The sequence below is a fragment of the Carassius auratus genome, chromosome 25 (assembly GCF_003368295.1).
Source record: "Carassius auratus strain Wakin chromosome 25, ASM336829v1, whole genome shotgun sequence".
In the NCBI taxonomy this organism is placed as follows: Eukaryota; Metazoa; Chordata; class Actinopteri; order Cypriniformes; family Cyprinidae; genus Carassius; species Carassius auratus.
In genome coordinates, this window is record NC_039267.1 from 18,793,713 (window position 1) to 18,813,232 (window position 19,520).

Sequence of the window (19,520 nt, forward strand, 5' to 3'; positions counted from 1 at the left end):
CAATCTTGTATATTTCCACAATGCTGGTAATTTTTTGTGGCTCTGTAATTATATGGATAATGTAAATGTCTCATATTCTCATATATGCACATTTGAATGGCATTTTCTGACACACAGCACACTCACCTGCTCTTGGCTGTTGGCTGTGAGTCACTAAAGAGCATTTGATTTTTCTCCATTATTCATCCAGTGTTACTGCGTGTAAGCGTTTCACCTATTACTGCCCTTGACGTGGGCCTGGATGGAGGAAGTGCCCCCTCGGGAATGACACTATGATCCCAGACCTGAATAGAAACACAGCATTTAACCCTCCTTCTGCACAATATGAGTTTTTTTTTTTTTTTTTAATGAAGACCACTGCATGGAAATGTTTAGGAAAGTATACAGAGAGGGCAAGAAAACAGACCAATGCACCAAACCCATTTTGAGATTATTAAAAGCAAGTTTGCCAACATGAAAGCTTTTATTAAAATGAACTCATTGCTAATCTTTGCCAAAAGTCCAGGGATACTTTGTTTACCTCTTGTGATGTGTGCGATGAATCAAAAGGCTTATCTATTACTGGTGGATGCTAATAATGTCTTAATTACTTTACTTTTTAATTAAGCAGATCCACAATTAGCCTCAGATTAGATATCAAAGAACAACCCACTTTATATGATGAATGTCAGCCGGTATAATATTAACTGCATTGTTTTGTCCTTGTTTTCTCTGCCATTCAAGAAGGTTCACAACAATATCAAACAAACATGCTGATGTTTTTTATAGTTTCATCTTCAAGTCACAGTTTCAACACCGTATGGGCTTCTTTCAATTTAAGACTGAAATTTAAGACATGTCCTTCTTTAGCAACTCTGTTCATACTGTCTCACCCAGAAAAAAAACACACGAGTACACCATTTTGACAAATCGAGATTAATAAAAACACAAAACAATTCCATCCATGAACTTTCTTCTCTGAGGGAAATATATCTGTTGTGTTCTTCGTAACAAGTCATGATGTTCATCTGTCAACTGGAGTTTCACTCTGTAGATATTCAACTCAATGAATGAAGTAAGCATTGAATTTCACGTTGTTTTATCAATCTTGTTTGCTTTCCTAGGTGATTTGGAGTTAACTGTTGTGCTAATGAACAGAATCCAATTGCCAAGAACAGGATTTTTGTTAAATAATACACACATTGTTTTTTTTTTGTTTTTTACCAAACCCCATTTGTTTTCTCTCAGAACTTTTTTTTTTAAATCTCATTTTGTGGTCTGAAAAAGAAAGAAGGGCGTACTGTATTGGAACAACATGGGCGAGTAAAACTCACACATGCACAAAAGTGTCCCAAAGTTTTGATTCTTGTTGAGTGTAACATTAGCATGTTTTTAAGCTAACAACTAGATACTCACATTTAGTGTTTTGCTTGTGAAGTGCATTATAACCTTGTCCTACAAATGATTCCCACTGGGTTTAGCTTTAGCCTGTTGCTAAGCTAACAATCAAATGTTTCGTTTACGAAGTGCATTGTAATCTCAACCCACAATTGACTATGCGATTAATCGAATCGCAATCGCGATTTGAGACGTTGCGATTTTGCTAATCGCAAATCCTGTGAAGTGGACGCAATATTACTCTGTTCCAGAGCATATGCTTGAGTGGCAGCTTGAGTGGCAGCCTTACTAACCAATAGAGTGAGCTCACCTCCGTTCTTCCCTATCAGAACTGCTCTAACAAACTGCGTAAACACCCACCATAAAAAAGGATAGTGGGAGAGAGAGAGAGAGTGTGTGTTTGTGTGTGTGTGTGTGTGTGTGTGTGTGATTATGGCATCTGCAGGGTCGATAGTTAGGCAAATTAATACTAGTATGAGTATGAGATTATGAGATTACTTGGCTTCGAAATGACAGACAAATGTAACCTATGTAACTGTTTAATAATTGACTAAATACAGTTCTTTATTTACACAAAATAAACTAATCTTTCCTGTGAAATTCAATAATTAAGTCAATTCTGTAATAGTAGTAATACAATTAATATTTCCTGCTAAACAAAAACAAAACAATATAACCCCTCCCAAAACACAATAGAAAATTTCATGGAGTTAAGGGTCATAATGGGAATTATATTAGGCTTTAATGTAAACTATAATGTTGTCTACTGCAAAAAAAATCGCAATTACATATTTTCCCCAAATCGCACAGCCCTATTAGCATATGTTTTGTTTCCAAAGTGCATGGTAAACACAAACCATGATTGATTACAGTTATGGTATGTGCACACCAAATCCTAATACAGTATTGTTCAAAATAATAGCAGTACAATGTGACTAACCAGAATAATCAAGGTTTTTCGTATATTTTTTTATTGCTACGTGGCAAACAAGTTACCAGTAGGTTCAGTAGATTCTCAGAAAACAAATGAGACCCAGCATTCATGATATGCACGCTCTTAAGGCTGTGCAATTGGGCAATTAGTTGAATTAGTTGAAAGGGGTGTGTTCAAAAAAATAGCAGTGTGGCATTCAATCACTGAGGTCATCAATTTTGTGAAGAAACAGGTGTGAATCAGGTGGCCCCTATTTAAGGATGAAGCCAACACTTGTTGAACATGCATTTGAAAGCTGAGGAAAATGGGTCGTTCAAGACATTGTTCAGAAGAACAGCGTACTTTGATTAAAAAGTTGATTAGAGAGGGGAAAACCTATAAAGAGGTGCAAAAAATGATAGGCTGTTCAGCTAAAATGATCTCCAATGCCTTAAAATGGAGAGCAAAACCAGAGAGACGTGGAAGAAAACGGAAGACAACCATCAAAATGGATAGAAGAATAACCAGAATGGCAAAGGCTCAGCCAATGATCACCTCCAGGATGATCAAAGACAGTCTGGAGTTACCTGTAAGTACTGTGACAGCTAGAAGACGTCTGTGTGAAGCTAATCTATTTTCAAGAATCCCCCGCAAAGTCCCTCTGTTAAAAAAAAGGCATGTGCAGAAGAGGTTACAATTTGCCAAAGAACACATCAACTGGCCTAAAGAGAAATGGAGGAACATTTTGTGGACTGATGAGAGTAAAATTGTTCTTTTTGGGTCCAAGGGCCACAGGCAGTTTGTGAGACGACCCCCAAACTCTGAATTCAAGCCACAGTACACAGTGAAGACAGTGAAGCATGGAGGTGCAAGCATCATGATATGGGCATGTTTCTCCTACTATGGTGTTGGGCCTATTTATCGCATACCAGGGATCATGGATCAGTTTGCATATGTTAAAATACTTGAAGAGGTCATGTTGCCCTATGCTGAAGAGGACATGCCCTTGAAATGGTTGTTTCAACAAGACAATGACCCAAAACCCACTAGTAAACGGGCAAAGTCTTGGTTCCAAACCAACAAAATTAATGTTATGGAGTGGCCAGCCCAATCTCCAGACCTTAATCCAATTGAGAACTTGTGGGGTGATATCAAAAATGCTGTTTCTGAAGCAAAACCAAGAAATGTGAATGAATTGTGGAGTGTTGTTAAAGAATCATGGAGTGGAATAACAGCTGAGAGGTGCCAAAAGTTGGTTGACTCCATGCCACACAGATGTCAAGCAGTTTTAAAAAACTGTGGTCATACAACTAAATATTAGTTTAGTGATTTACAGGATTGCTAAATCCCAGGAAAAAAAAAAAATGTTTGTACAAAATAGTTTTGAGTTTGTACAGTCAAAGGTAGACACTGCTATTTTTTTGAACACACCCCTTTCAACTAATTGCCCAATTGCACAGCCTTAAGAGCGTGCATATCATGAATGCTGGGTCTCATTTGTTTTCTGAGAATCTACTGAACCTACTGGTAACTTGTTTGCCACGTAGCAACAAAAAATATACTAAAAACCTTGATTATTCTGGTTAGTCACATTGTACTGCTATTATTTTGAACAATACTGTATGTGCAATAAAATAATATATTCTCAAAGCATTATCGCTCTAGATTTTCATGTCACTCTCACAAATAAAATAATTGTGTAATGCTCTCCTCCATTTTCTGATACAACAGGGTGTGTCAAACCTGATGTATAAATAAGCTTTTTTGCTGACTGGTTGGGCTACAATGCAACAACTCAAGCGGAAGATGCAATTGAGGCATATACCGTGCAATTGTGGAAATCTTGCACCCAAATCACGTCATTTGCACCTTTGCACTGACTTTGAATGTAAACTACTCACAGAAAATAATTAAATAAAATTTTGCTGTGCATACACCATTAATTTGGCTTTAGCATTTTACTAAGATAACAACCAGGTGTTTCGTTTGTGAAGTGCATGGTAAATCCAAACCGCGAATGATTCCAATTGAGTTTATTTTTAGCTTTGCTAGGCTAATAACCAGATAATCACATTTACAATAGTATTTGGTTAGCAGGATAAACATGAACCAGAATTGACTTCAGTTGAGCTTGTTTTTAGCATTTTGCTAAGCTAACAACTAGATACTTTTAACAAAAATAAATGCTACTCAAATACTGGGTAAAAAGTATTTTTTTCTACAGCATTTGAATAAAATATATTTATTTTCAATAGACCTTTCTACTGAGCTCAGCGCAGTGCTTCATTTTCTATAAATGATCCATGCAATACTGCCTTAAAACTTAGAGAGAAGAAGGTATCTTAGGACAGCATAATTACACTCTTTAGACAAATCTTTGTGTCTTAAGACATAAAATCTCAGTAATTTTTTGTTACACAGCTATTATTTCAATAACATTCCTGTCTTAAAGTGCAGAGATTGAATCAAGCAACGTCAGGAAAAAAAGACAAATGTGTAGGCATAGTTAAGATTTTTCACAATGCCATTTTTCATGATTACCGTGATCGTAAATCAATGCCGCTATTAAGTTTGAGGAAAAGAGAAAGAGAAGGGAAATGATGGGTATTGATCGGAGGTTAAGCACTTTGCTTTTAAGAAGGATAGTTCATCCTGTAGAAGAGTCTTTTCCACCCTTACAAAGCATTGATTAGATAAGGTATCTTATCTAAGAGCACATCTAGCCAACACAAGAAAAGACAGACTTCTCCACTGGCACCCATTCAGAGTGCACTCGCCTGCTTATATTGAGTTGAGCTGAGGACCTGCTTTTATGCCGAAGAACTCCAGCCTGCGTGTGAATCGAGATGTGTTTACAGTTTAACATGTTTCTTTGATGAGAAAGATCTATTTACTTAGTCTTTGTTCTTACAAATTCTGTTATTACAACATGGAGAAACTTACATTTGCTTTCTGAGAGGCATTTAAATGGTGACTCATCTTTGAACTGTTCAGAATGTCTCGAATGTCTCAAAACTTAATACGAGTTACTTGAGACTAGGGTTACAATGGTTGTGTTGTCCGTTTTTGATTCATTAAAAGAGCAGGTTCATAAGAGTGAAAAGAAACCATGAGCATGCAGTGTCGTAATTCCATTGTCAGTTAAGTCATGAAGTTACCAAAAGGTGATTAAAGCTGCTTAAAACTGTGCAGGTATACAACCACATATTTACTCGACTTAACATAAGCAAGTTGGAGCACTGATTCTTGTAGTGCTGAACTGTATAACACATGACGGACAATACTTCTTGGGCTTCACCTGTGGCCTGTCTGAGTCTGTATGTCCAGCCATTTGAATCTCCACTGATCCTGTTTTCAGCTCTCTACCATGAAGAATGGTAGTCGGTCTTCAGGGGACAAAGACAGTTCTCTTGTCCTTACGAGCACTGTGCTTATCATGTTCAAGAGAGGTGCCATACTGGGTTCCTTCTACCTGCACTCGGACCTCGTACTCCAGCCAGTCGGCAAAGTCCAGCAGTGTTGGGATAGGAGTCAGAAGAGGGGGTTAATGAATCTCTTGAAATTAGCTCTTAGATCGTGTGGCAACTTAGCTAAAAGCCACGAAACATGTGAGCCACACCTCAGTTCAGTCCATCCTGGGCTACCTAACTGATTTAACATTCCGACCAGTGCTCGAACACGAAGAGCGAATCCCTTGAAAGACTTCACATCTCCACTCCTGATATTGTGCCAGTCTATAAGGTTAGTAATCCTTTGCAAGGCCAACTGATGTGCCTGCCCATACACATCAGTGAGCGCTATTATTGTGTTGCTGAATGGATAACCACTTTGACTATAGCAGTCAGCGACAAGCAAGGCATCTTCCAATTCAAGATGCTCCAAAAGTATTTGGAACTTGAAGGACTCAGAAGCATCGTCAGGAAGGACATTGCCGAGTGAATTCTCTGGGATCATCATGACTGAAATCGGGGTTGTCGGAGTGGGACCTCGATAATGCATCGGTGAAGGGTGCAATGGGTGATAACTCTCAGACTGACCCAATGAATGGTAAGAACGATCAGGTGTATGTAACTGTCTATTATCATGATTGGACTCTCACCTCCAATCACCTGAAGAATGATTAAAGCGATCAGTCAAAACAGCCTCATGTAAGGAATCCACTCTGTCGCTTGAGCGGCGATAGTAAGGATCTGTTGTTGGTCGATAAGAAACATCATGAGACTGCATACTGGGCCGCAGTAAGGAAACATCATCTGTATGACGGTGAGAGAGATCAGACGGGCCATGTTCCCTTAAAGGATAATATATCATCGTAGCCAGGAACAGGCAGTGGTGAGTCCTTCTTGCTATCATGGGGTGAGGTATATGAAGGAGTTGACATACCTGAACTACACCTGCCTACTCTCTTTAGACTGTCTGTCAGTTCCTTAAATTTGATTTTGTTCGCGGCCATGAACTGCAAAGAGGGATTCATCTCTAGGTGGCATCAAATGAGTATGTTACATCTGTCTAGGATTTCCATCATCCTGAAATGACACCTGCATACTCTTTAGACTTTGGTGTCAATAGCGGTTTTTGTATATAACTAACTTTGTAGTCTTGCAAATACAGTGGCTTTCCAGTTATTCTACGCAGGTGGACAGCCTCTGGCTTTAGTGTCTCCTCTCTAGGTCTGGACATCATGGCTAAAGAGGTTATAGTCTCCGGCTCGAAGGATCGTAAAATGTATTAGAGACTGTATGATGCACTGATTACTATTGCGATACCAATCACTTTAGAAGGCTGAATCCCTAATTCATGTCCAGTGACCAAGAGAGGAGTAAAAAGGCCAGAGTCTTATATTAGGATTCAATTACAGTATGTACTAATTATTCACACCTGTAAATCCCATATAGAAATACACATTTGTCTAAATAAAGGAAACTGCAGGCCTGCGCAACAATAAATAATCAAAATAAAGAACAGTATGCACAGACAGGATTCAAAGATGTAGAGGTATTCAGATTGTGCAGTGAGGTAGTTCTCAGTTCTGATAAGTCCCGATAGTTTCAAGGTAATGTCTACTTGAAAGGAGGGATAGGTGCAAACAGATGATTGGACTCGTAGTAATCCTCACACGGAGACTTGAACAAGCAGATGTGGTGAATAGATGTCCTTTTCTGTGTAGTGACACGCTGGATGTGTGAAGTACTGACAATATTTGTATAATTTGTGAGAATTGTGATGTTTATGTGTGTGGTTCTATAATAAAGAAAATAAACTAAATTAGTTTCCGAGGCGATCTGTGTAACAGTTGCTGAGTCATTATAGCTTCATGTGGCTAAACGTGAGAACCCACAAATATAATCATTAATGACGCACACGACAAACTCAACAGGTAATCCCAACGAACTGTAGCAATCTCACAGCATCAGCCAACCATCCGTGTGGAAAATCTTCCATTTACTTACAATCTGTATGCTTATGACCAATCTCTCGCTCGAAGGCTTCAATCAAACGCTCTTCGATAGTTTATAACAGCCATTGCACGTTATCTTCGTCTTTCTATCATTGCTGCATTCAATCTCCCATTAATCTCTCTGAACTCGCGAGACTATCTGTAACCACGCCTACTCAGCTGATGTAATAACTAGAATAAATCGAATTTGATAGAACTATTAAAATAAAACAATTTGACTTAAACAGGGCCTTCTGCACAACTATGCAGTGCTGGACAGATACTGCCGTGTTCAGTTATTCAGAGTTCTAGAATCTAAAATGAATTATCATACAAGTAGGACGATTTCATGACAAACATTTAGTGAATATATTAATTCAAGACTAACATTTCGTTACGCATAACTATTTAAACAAGTCGTTTTAAACTTCACTAAACAAATGTGCATGTGCCACGCAAACCAGCAAAAGTTAAGGAAGCAAACATGTAGGACTAGTAGAAAATGTATCTGTATTTAAGTTGATTATTGGCCTATACTCTTGACAGAGAGCTCGTTTGGTTTTTGAGAGATGGAGACGCGCAGAGAGGGCAACACGTCTATTTGATTGGCAATTGCACTGTACTTATTCATTTGTGTATCATACCGTAGCCTGTAAGGTTGAAATAGTAGAATGTGTATGATGTAATATTTTAGGTTATATCAACCCTACTCTTGCCAAGCTCTGACTTCTGAGAGAAGTACGGCGTGGCAACAGCAATGCGGTGTTTGGTTTCATTTTTGAAGCCAAGGTATTCGGTTTCGGGCACACCCCTAATATATAAATATATATATATATATATATATATATATATATATATATATATATATATATATATATATATATATATATATATATATGTGTGTGTAGAATACCTGGCAAACTTTGTTCCTCACAGTGAAGAAGAATATTTCCCGCATAATTTCCTCTTCTTAGAAGCTGGATCATCTCTCAAAGTACTTCTGTGGGAAAGGAATACTTTCATCAAATGGCTGACGAACATTAGATCTGAATCATGAAGTCTCTGCTGGGCTTTCCATTAGATTAGTGCTGCTTATGTGATTGGATAATGATGTGATTGGAGGACAAATGGTGTGTGGGAAGACCAGGTGGCCCTAATGCCTGTAGAAAGGCAAAGGGAGGATATGGAGATGGATTCCACTGGATGTGACTCACCCCTTGATACATTTCTGCCCTTTAACAGAAGAGAGATAGAGAGCCCGGCATATCCAAGAGTTTTTAGTGAGGCTTCTGGCATTTCCACAAAAGTGCTGTGTCATTTGTGCCTGGAAATCCTTCCACTTCAGTATATGACTTATAGTGATGGGTATTGAAACAGACTTTCAGATTTATTTTGACTCTGATTCATTAGCTCTCATTTAGATCATTAATTTAGATGATTCAGCTTTATTGATTGATTCAATGTCAATCAGTTATGCATTGTATACAGTCTTTTGGTTATTTATTCACAATAATATGCAGGGGAAAAAAAACGTACAAGAGACGTTTTTACCTTAATCACAATTTTCTGGTTATGCTGCATGTTTTTGATTCAGTAAAATGAACCAAGTAATTTGTGAGTTAATCAGGACTACACTGGTCATACTGAATGTTTCTGATTCACTAAAAAGAACTATAAGACTTATTTGTTAGTAAATAAGGGCTACACTGGTCCCAAATGAGTGTTTCTGATTCACGAAACATAACCATTTCAAGAGTCATTTGTGAGCGAATCAGGACTAGACTGGTCCCAAATATGTTTCTAATTCACTAAAAATAACTGTTTCATAAAAGTTATTTGTTAGTGAATCAGGACATTGTATGTTTCTGATTCACTGAAAAGAACTGGCTCAAAACAGCTTTTGTGTGTGTGTGTGTGTGTGTGTGTGACCCAGGACTACTCCCAACTGTATGGTTCTGATTCACTAAAATGAACCGTTTCTTAGTCGTCATTTGTTAGTGAATCATGACTACACTGGTCCAACTGAAAGTTTCTGATTCACTTAAAAAAAATACTATGATTTGCGAAATAAGATATTTTTAATGAGCCCTAATTCTTTATAAAGAGGGCTCTGAGCCATATCTAAAGTCCAGAATATCACAGTGAGCTTAAACTTTCACATATATGTCTTTAAGATTAAACAAAAATGCAGTTTATTGATGGTAGCTGATGCTCATTGGATTCTGAACTCCTACTCTCTCTGGAGACATCAGTCTGACGTCTGCTGTGAAGTGGCTGAGATCCCAGAAACCATGCACTTCACATTAATACTCTACGCTACAAACACACAGAGCTAAAACTGTGTGAATCTTAATGATACCGCCGCTGCCCGAGAATTTTGTGGAGTTCATTAGTGCGATGAAGTCAAAGTCAAGGGTGTCAACACTGCAGCAGCGACGTGTGTTTCAAGGTCTAAGCAAGTCAGTCGATGAAATTGCTTGGATTCAACTCAAGTTCGATTTTCCCTAGACTATCTTCTGATGAAGCATACATGGGTCTCCAATGTTGTTGTACAGGTCTACCAGATCACTTTACCAATCAAAAACGGTCAATTTTTGCAATGCTGTTTCAAATAACAGGGCCTCAAATTAAGCCCATAATAAGCTACCACTCAGTAAAGTTAATGTTTTAAAATGCATACAATATAATACATGCAATTTTTTATAGAAGTAAAAGGCTTTGTATTTTATGTAGACTTTAAATTAAAAACACTGTCTATTCTGATGAAGACAAACTTCAGTGAAAAGCATTTCCATCTGACTCTGCTGTCAGTAGAGACACTGTGTTTTCCTGGTTATTTTTTGATATGCTGCAAAGGGAGGCGATTCGCCCATCAGACCATCTGAATTATTGAAAAAGGCACTGGCTTGCTCTGTTTGTGAAAAATCTGAAGTTTTGAGTGTTTTACCATTTCATATATTTTCAGTTTTCATCACTTGCTTCTCCTGTTGTGGAAACAGATAAGCATTTTTCTGTTTGTTTCTGTGCTGAAATGTTGTTCTGTTGGACAAAATAAAATAAAATGGCGTGTGACAGATCTTGTTGGCACAGAGTGTGACGGTAATGAGGTTGTTAGATTCTTCCTCACATTCATCTTCATGTCTGGGCTCGACTCGACACAGTTACTGAGAGACCGAGTTTGCAATTACTCAGACAATTAGGAGCTTGTCCTCTCTGTCGCTTGCTCGCTCTCTCTCAGTCTGACTGTGGCTCTATTCATCATCTCTGGACGTGTGAATGAGCAAACATACACACACACACACCTCTGAGACAGAGCTGCACACTGATACAGAGAAAACTCCAACCCTTTTCTTTTATAAGCCAATGAACTTCCATCCTTTGAAGAATTTTGAATGACGTAATCAGATAAAAATGGCAGTAAAAACACTAATACAGTACTAATACTTGCACTTGTTTACAGTCAAATTAGGGAATATATATATATATATATATATATATATATATATATATATATATATATATATATATATATATATATATATATTAGTGCTGTCAATCGATTAAAAAAAATTTACTAATTAATCGCACAATTTTTTAAAATTAATCACGATTAATCGCGATTAATCGCAATTAAAATACTGAAACTTTTTGGATATGTAAATGTAAAATGTAAATAATTAATGTAAACTCAAGACAAAGAAACTATTTAAATTCAAAATATGATTGTTTATTGGAATTTTTGTTTAACTTGTAACAGATTTTCTCATGTAAACAACATACCTGCAATAAACCATCAATATCCTCCAAATTAGAAAGCCATATTTATTACAGAAATAAAAACACAGGCATGTAAGTACCATTTGAATTTCAAAAGAATCAATGCCAATAAAAAACAAAAATGATTTCCATGTTGAATTCTAAGTGGACTGCAAAAAAATTCCAAAGTATAGTCATTGCCAGTGCTTTAAGTGGGCCAGTACACACAGGTACTCAGTACCGCCACTTCCAAATATAGCTCTTGAGCGTACCACCACCTCTCCGTGCGCCCAGAACGTGCTTGTAGCGTACCGGTACGCTCATTTGGACATCTGTTTTAATAGAGGTTTTAATCTTTTACCTGCACTGCCGATTTTCAGAGCGCCCTTCACAATGCAAGCTTCCTAATTCATCCCACCCAGAGCAGAAACTACATTACCCATTCACCCTTAAGTTATACAAGTGAATAGCGCATGTGTTGCTTTTCCCACTGTTAAGTGTCAACAACTCAACGTGGCCGGAGAAGGTGTGTGAAACTCGTTGTGAGTTATACTAAAGCAAAATCTTGAGTATTTATTGTCTGATAAACATTAAAAACTGTCTGCGGAGGTTGAGTCGTCCTACAGCCCCCGCTGGCTGCTCATTGGCTGCAGCATCTTTTTTCTAAGTTCTAAAAAAATACCGTAGACGGCAAGGCACAAATTTAGATATTCATTTATCTAATTAATCTATAGCCTATGCACAAAGACAATATGATCTTTTTGTCCCCTTTTTGTTTTAAAGCTTGATGAAGAGAGAGAGCGCAAGTTGCTGCAGCTGAGGAGGACAGTGATGCACGCGTACAGGAGTGATTGACAGTTCGCGGCACTGTGTACAAAAAATACTCCGCTACACAATTATTTCGTTATTTTCGTTTAAGCTTATTAACGTTAGCGTTACAGAAAGGTCTGTTTTACGCACTGTTACAGTCATTGTTTTTTTTGTTTTTTTTAAACAATGACATTTGAGTTCATGATTTTAATGTTGCTGTTTCTTGTGGCAGACTAAATGAAGAGTAATGTTTCTTGTGGCAGACTGAAGAGTAATCCGAGTTTTATACTGAAACTTTCCATCTAAAAGTCCTTCCTTGGTCTTATCCATATTTCTTTGCACGTTGAACACACATAGGCCACAACTGGAAATAAAAAAAAAACTGCAACCGCGTTAATTGCGTTTTTTTTTTTAACGCGTTAAATATTTCAAATTAATCGAATGCGTTAACGCGCTAATTTTGACAGCACTAATATATATATATATATATATATATATATATATATATATATATATATATATATATATATATATATATATATTAGGGCTTGCATAGACTAGTCGAGTGATCAAATACTTAAACCACCTTCTGGCCCCTGGCTGCGCCTAGAAATCCTGTCCATAAAAGTTATGAACAGCACCGGTGATAAAGGGCAGCACTGCCGGAGTCCAGCATGCACTGGGAACAAGTCTGACTTACTGCCTGCAATGTGAACCAAGCTCCTGCTCCGGTCATTCAGGGGCCTGACAGCCCTTAACAGAGGGCCCTGTACCCCATACTCCCGGAGCACCCACCACAGGAGGGACACGGTCGAATGCCTTCTCCAAATCCACAAAACATATGTGGACTGGTTGGGCAAACTCCCATGAATCCTCCAGCACCCTGGTGAGGGTATAAAGCTGGTCCAGTGTTCCATGACCGGGACGAAAACCGCATTGTTCCTCCTGAATCCAAGGTTCGACTACCAGCCAAATTCTCCTCTCAAGTACCCTGGCATAGACTTTCCCAGGAAGGCTGAGTAGTGTGATCCCCCTGTAGTTGGAACAAACCCTCCGGTCCCCTTTCTTGAAAAGAGGGACCACCACCCCTGTCTGCCATTCCAGAGCCACTGTCCCCTACCGCCACGTGATGCTGCAGAGACATGTCAGCCAAGACAGCCCCACAACATCCAGGGACTTGAGGTACTCAGGGCCGATCTAATCCACCCCTGGTGTCTTGCCACCAAGAAGCTTCTTAACTACCTCGGTGACTTCAGCTTGGGTGATGGACAAGTCCACCTCTGAGCCCTCAGCCTCTGCTTCCTCCACGGAAGGCATGTCGGTGGGGTTGAGGAGATCCTCGAAGTATTCCTGCCACCGTTCGACGATCAATCAATCACCTTTATTTATATACTGCTTTAAACAAAATACTTGCGTCAAAGCACTGAACAACATTCATTTGGAAAACAGTGTCTCAATGATGCAAAATGATAGTTAAAGGCAGTTCATCATTGAATTCAGTTATTTCATCTCTGTTCAGTTTAAATAGTGTCTGTGCATTTATTTGCAATCAAGTCAATGATATCGCTGTAGATGAAGTGACCCAACTAAGCAAGCCAGAGGCGACGACAGCAAGGAACCGAAACTCCATCGGTGACAGAATGGAGAAAAAAACCTTGGGAGAAACCAGGCTCAGTTGGGGGGCCAGGGGACGATATCCCCAGTTGAGGTTAACAGTTGGCCACCTCCACCTTAAACTGTGTTGGCAGGGCACTGATTCCCCTTCCTGATGCGCCATACGGTTTGCCAGAATCTCTTTGAGGCCAACCGATAGTCTTTCTCCATGGCCTCACCAAACCCCTCCCAGACCCGAGATTTTGCCTCCACAACCACCCGAGCTGCAGCCTGCTTAGCCTGCCGGTACCGTCAGCTTCTTCTTCAGCTTGACAGCATCCCTTACTTCCGGTATCCACCACCGGGTTCGGGGATTGCCGCCTCGACAGGCACCAGAGACCTTACGGCCACAGCTCTGAGTGGGCGCATTGACAATGGAGGCAAAGAACATGGTCCACTCGATGTCTCCAGCCTCCGTCGGAACCTGGTCGAAGCTCAGCCTGAGGAGGGAATTGAAAATCTCTCTGACAGGGGGCTCAGCCAAACGTTCCCAACAGACCCTCACAATACTTTTGGCTACACTAGCCTGTCCAGTTTCCTCCCCCGCCATCGGATTGCCACCAGGTGGTGATCAGTTGACCGCTCCTCCTCTCTCTTTACACAACTGTCCAAGACATACTGCCAGAGGTCAGACGAAATGACCACAAAGTCGATCGTTGATCTCCGGCCTAGGGTGTCCTGGTGCAACGTACACTTATGGACACCCTTATGCTTGAACATAAAGAAACTAAAGAAACATTATCCAACAGCGACACCAGCAGTTAAAGTTACAGCATTTCTCTTGACTCCCCTGACCCTTTGAGTTATAACAGACCCCCTAAAGCATGTGGTGAGTTTGCTGGGGGGTAATTGAGAATGAATGGGGGAAAGTCACATGAAAGAAGGCAATGCGATATGATCAGATATGACTGGTTATGTTCATCTGTGATTGGTTCATGTGGTAAAAACCGCCTCCCACATTCACAAATCAGTCTGAATTAACAATATAATGGCGTTAATGGGGAGACTAATAAAAAAGTAAGTAAACAACTCACACACTTAGATATAACCATTTTGTTTTGTCAAAATAAGACTTGAAATGGTGTGAAAGCATGATCTTTGAGAGTTTTTACTAAGTAATCGGCATGGTCAAATTTAAGTAAATGTCAGTGTCTGTCACCAATATTTACCAAGCTTTGATGACTGATGATCCGAAACATTAAAAAAAGTTTTTAAGAAAAACATTTAAAAGAATAGCTCAACATCAGTTCACAAATAAAATGTATTGTTTAAATTGTTACCGCCTTGAGTTACAATTTTGCAATAAATAATTTGAAAGTCATACTTGGCTAAATAATTTAATATTGATTTCTACTTCCTGTTGCTCATTTTGGAATCTTGGAGGAAAAATTTAACTGTTCCCCCATGTACTCTTGTTTTTCCATCTTCATGAAAGATCCAGGTCCCAATTTCCATCTTTGCCATCTTCATGACAAATAAATTGTAATTTAAAACAACCCTTCCTACAGTTGTGACTAAAATCAAGTCTAGGTGGGCAAATTGATATGAGAAGAGAGCAGAAGTCCACAGATCTCTGAAGGTCCTGGTTGTTTTGGCAGGATGCCTGCACACCTGCTGTGATTGATTGTACTGTGGATCAGTCGGTGTGAAGTCGAGGAAATTGCACTGTCACCGACACCCTACTCTGAGCATAATTCTCAATCTGAGAGCTCTCGGCCCACTCACACTATTCTCCTGCTGTGAGCCTAAATTTTCTACTTTTACTGCAGTCTCTCTCACACTTCCTGGTTTTCCTCTTTCACTCACTTTCACGTTTTATCGGTTCCTCCATTTTGTCTCACCGGCTCTTAGATTCTTCCTCGTTTTAAACAAAGTTGTTTTTTTTCTATCAGTAATTTTACAGTACATTACTGCAGTTTTTGATGTATGAGGTTATGAGACCCCGTAGTGCGGGTCATAACATACCAACCACATCTCAGAGAGCCATTGCAATGTGTTATCATCAGGTGAAGTTGTTGTAAGGTTCGTTTACATGTGTTTGTGTTTGTTTATAATTTATTTATTTTAAAGGGTAAGTTCACCCCAAAATGAAAATTCTATCATTAATTACCCTCATCTCATTAAAAAAAAACCTGTAAAACCAAAATAACACAAAGTAAGATATTTTTGATTACATCTAAGAACTCTCTGACCCTCCATAGACAGTAACACAACTGTTACCAGGTACAGAAACATAGTAAGTACATCGATTAAAAAGTGATGTCAGTGGCTTAAATTTTGCGAAGCTGCAAGCATACGTTTTACGCGCAAAGAAAATAAAAATAACTTTATTCAAGAATTTTTTTTCCATTTTGAAGAGTATCAATTCATACGCACAAAGCACACTTTACACTATGTGTAAAAAAAAAACGGTTATTACATTATAAACACTTAGGTACTCCCCAAAATAGCAGAAGATTTAACTTGGGGAAGAGGAATTGTTAAATAAATAATTTTTGTTTTCTTTGCACAATTCGTAAAATTGTGTTTGAGCCACTGATGTCACATGGACTGTTTTACTGATGTCCTTAACTACGTTTTTGGACCTGGGAACATAACAGTTGTGTTGTTGTCAATGGAGGGTCATAGAGCCCTCAGATTCCATCAATAATATCTTAAACTGTGTTCAGAAGAGGAACGAAGGTCTTAACGGCTTGGAACGACATGAGGGTGAGTAATTAAAGACAGAAATTTCATTTTTGGTAGAACTATCCCTTAAATATTTCATATATTATTAACTATATAAATATGTACGGATAATTTGAATCCAAAACTTGTTTATTATATGCTCTATTAATTATAAATTTAAGATAGTGTGCTTTATTATATTATATTATTGAATTATAATATGATAATGTGTGTTCTCTCTATATTTTGCTCACTTTTCTTATTTTTATTTATTTATTCATAATGGATTATTATATAATTAAATAATATAGTGGATTCTTTATACAGTTTGCTAACTTTCCATATTTATTTATTATAAATAATAGATTTTTGTACATAACTAGCTAACTGGCTTTAACTAGCTTATATTACAACTCATAGTTGTAATATAACTATCTGTTTATATTATATTATAGTGTAGTATAGTATTAAATAATATAGTGGGTTCTCTACAGTTTGGTTTTAGGTGTTTATATTAAAATATAGTGTAGTAAAGTATAGTATAAAACTATATAGTGGGTTCTCTACAGTTTGCTCAATTTTCATATTTATTTATTATAAATAACATATTTTTGTACATGTATTCATAAAACTAGGGGTATATTATATTATATTATATTATATTATATTTGATTATATTAGATTATATTAGATTAGATTAGATTAGATTCGATTATAAAGTAATATAGTGTTCCCCTGTATAAATTGGTTGTTTCTTGATTTATCTTGCTTTTCAATTCATCAGTTTTTTATCTCCTTTCCACATCTGTTCTCCCTCTTTGTATTTGCTCTCAGTATTTCATAGGCCCACTGGAGCAAACAAGACATTTGTGTGAGCATCAGAGCTAAATTATGTCTCATGCATTAGCAGCGCTTATGAATATGCATGAGATAATTTACTCATGGGGAACCTCATGTTTACAAATATCATCTCTCAAATTGCCAGGGCACCAAAAAAAAATATATATATATATATTTATATATATATATTTTATTTTATTTATTTATTTATTTATTTATTTATTTATTTATTTATTTATTTATACAAAATAATAAGTGCATGTAAACATAAGGTGGAGAATCACCCTGGAGATATGTGCTGTTGAGTTGTGAGTATATGACATGAGCGGAAGGGTTGTTGTAATTACAATACAATCAATTTCATAAGAAGTATTAGGGAAGCTCATTTGCATGTGACTGCATTTTACATATTACATCATATTACATTATTCAGTAAAGCAATACAGTTATAACATATGTCATGCTATATAATTGACTGTTACAATATATGATGCAATCTGAAACACTACAGCGATACAATATTATTATCTGTGATGTGATATGTTATGATATATTATATGGATCATAACAACAAAATATGATTTACTACACTGTTTTGTTCCATTTATATATAGATATAGACAAAACAATGCAAAATATTACAGTTCTGACTGTAATTCTGAGCTCAAGTTTATAGGCGTTGTGAAATGCATGTAAACGTGGCCACAATTTCTATATTAATATTTCATAGTTTTTTTGTTCCTCTGCAACTGTAAACAGCTCACAGTTAGACACATATCACTTGGCAAGAGAATGTCTCGTTTACGTTCGTAACCCTCGTTCCCTGATGGAAGGAATGGAGACATCTCAAACAACATCTCACTTGGGAGCGCAATCATCTCTGAGTTTAAGAGAAAACACCAGTGAGAATTGGCTAGTGGACTTTGCATGCTGATCCACTCCCCGTGTAGATGGGTATATAAGGCGACATTGTACATCCACTCATTAGGTTGTATGCTGAGGAGTCAAGAACATGTCCCGGCAACAACAAATAGTTCAAAGTTGTGGCATGGTGAAATAACGTCTCCGTTCCCTCCATCAGAGTACGAGGGTTTCGTACGTAACCGAGACATCCCCTATCTGTCAGTCACTACGAGTTATGTTGAATGACAAATGGGAAAACATCTCAACCTGAACACCGTCACAACCCTGTGGCGCGGCAGAAGCCATAGCATGTCGAAACAAAAGCTACTTTAAGGTTGTAACCTTCCCAAAGCCCCAGTGCAAATTCACTGACCTTGATACCTAAGGGGACCAAATGGTGAGTACTTTGCTGCTGGTGTTCCATTCACAAAAAAAGTTTTTGAAAGGGATGTCAACCTTCAGTGAAAGATTGTCTCAAATCTTTCCTATTTGTTCTTTCAGCCTGACAGGATGATGGGGAAGAAAGCCTTGGTCGCTATGGAGACTACATCCTGCCTGTAGGGAGGTGACATGTAGAGATATTGTTATGGACTGACCCAGGGGGCAGTACTACATATGGAATGAATCTTTGAGGCAGGTCCTACCTTAGAGTAGGGATGGAACAACTGCCAGAAGAGACCGACAGAGCAGGTCATTCAAGGGAAGACACGTTTACAGAGAGGGAAAACTTACTGTGGAAGAATACATATATGGGATTACCTGTAGAGAATCAAGCCATATGAACACCTGACCAGGACCCTGGGCATGCTAACACCAGTACTTGGCCTAGCGTCAGACTGCTCCACCAAGTCTGACTGCTGGGGGGGCTGGAGGATGCTCAACCAGGGTTCGCCAACCGGGGAACTCTACTGAGAGGAAAAAGGTGCAGCAAGCGTGACATCGAGTCAGATCTTCCCGCCAATTACTTGTTCCCCAACACACAGGAAGAGACCGGCTCTACACAAAGGTTATAAAACCTCGCAAAGGTGTTATGTGTTGCTCAGCCCGCAGCTTGACAGATGTCTGCCAGAGAGGTGCCAAATGCCAGCACACAGGAGAAAGCAAAACTCAGAGCCAAGGTGATGGCATCCACTATCCAGTGGGCCAACCTCTGCTTGGGGACAG

General features: G+C 38.4%; 1 protein-coding gene across 2 annotated transcripts in view; it reads left to right on the forward strand.

Annotated features, from left to right (window-relative positions):
• LOC113043593 (N-acetyl-beta-glucosaminyl-glycoprotein 4-beta-N-acetylgalactosaminyltransferase 1-like) overlaps positions 1-19,520 on the forward strand; it is a 145,632-nt gene that overhangs the window by 96,066 nt on the left and 30,046 nt on the right. The window lies entirely within an intron of this gene.